The sequence below is a fragment of the Tupaia chinensis genome, unplaced genomic scaffold (genome assembly GCF_000334495.1).
Source record: "Tupaia chinensis unplaced genomic scaffold, TupChi_1.0 Scaffold145559_1, whole genome shotgun sequence".
NCBI lineage: Eukaryota > Metazoa > Chordata > Mammalia > Scandentia > Tupaiidae > Tupaia > Tupaia belangeri.
Genome location: NW_006205416.1, coordinates 4,843 through 6,281, shown reverse-complemented (window position 1 = coordinate 6,281; position 1,439 = coordinate 4,843).

Below are 1,439 nucleotides of genomic sequence, written 5' to 3'. Positions count from 1 at the left end.
CCACCAGGTCCAGGACTCGAACCATAGTCGGCCATGTAGGAGTTCAGCACCCTTAACCACCATGCCACCTGCTGGCCCCACTGTGTTGGTTTTTATAGCATCCTGAGGCTTCTCCTTTTTTTTTTTTCTGGAGAGGGATGAAGTTCTTTGCAAGAGGCATGTTTTCATGGGGAGGCTGTCACAGCCAAAAAGGCTTGAATGATTTTAAGTGGTATTGCATTTTAAATTTTGGCCTTTGTGTCTTCATTATTAGTATATAGAAATACAATTGATTTTTGTATGTTTATCTTATATCCTATAATCTTATTGAATTCACTTGTTAATTCTAGTAATTTATGTGTAAACATAATCCTTGGAATTTATAAGAAGACAGTTATATCATCTAAAAACAGGACAGTTTTATTTCTACCTTTGAAATTTTTATGCCTTTTTTTTCCCCTTTTCTTGGGCATTGCACTGGCTAGAATTTCCAGCACTATGTTGAGTAGGTGTGAGGAGAGTGAACATCCTTGACTGTTTCCAATTTTGGGGAGAAACATTCAGTCCTTCACTACTAAGCATGTTAGTTGTGAGGACTGGTGCAGATGCTTTTTGTCAAGTTGAGGAAGTTCCCTTCTAATCCAATTTTTCTGATCATTTTACCATGAATGGGCAATAAGTTACGTAAGCTAGTGCCACATATGTTATATCAACTTTAATTACACTTACTTTCATCTGCATTTTTCTCCCATTTTCTTTTATTTTACTTTTAACTTTTCTTAATTTGTCAGTGTATGCATGTACTTCTTCATTTCTTCCTCCTTTTAGGATTTCAGACATACACATACATGCACCCAGTGTATTTTCTTTTCTTTCTTTCTGAGAGGTTTTTTGTTTGTTTGGTTTGTTTTTTTCTTTTGTTTGTTTGTTTATTTATTTATTTATTTTTGCTATAGGGCAAGTTCACTTGTCAGTGAGACAGAGAGAAAGTGAGAAATCACCTCCCAGGGGGGAATGCCATGCTGTAATACCTGGTCCTCCATTTTCCTCATGCACATGTGTCTGGTATGAGTTTCAAGTCACCAGGTCCGGGACTCAAACTGCAGTCAGCCATGTGAGAGTCCAGCGCTTTAACCATTGTGCCATCTATTGGCCCCTTCGGCATGTTTTTTCAAGCCTTGGGGTCCAGGCCTCAAACTGTGCTGTCAGCCACGAGGGATCCAGTTGCCGTAACCACCACATCACTGGTTGGCACACACCTGCCTTTTCTATTGTTTGTCAAATGGGCTATAGTCTTTCCATTTAACGTCTACAAACATCTTCTGGACTCTATGTCGTACATTTACTCTCTTGCTATCTTCCAACATAAAGTGATACTATTTCAGCTACTTAAGCATTTACCTTATTTTTTTTTCATTTTCAGATTTTTTTTTTTTTTTTTTTTTTTTTTCTTTAGGGGG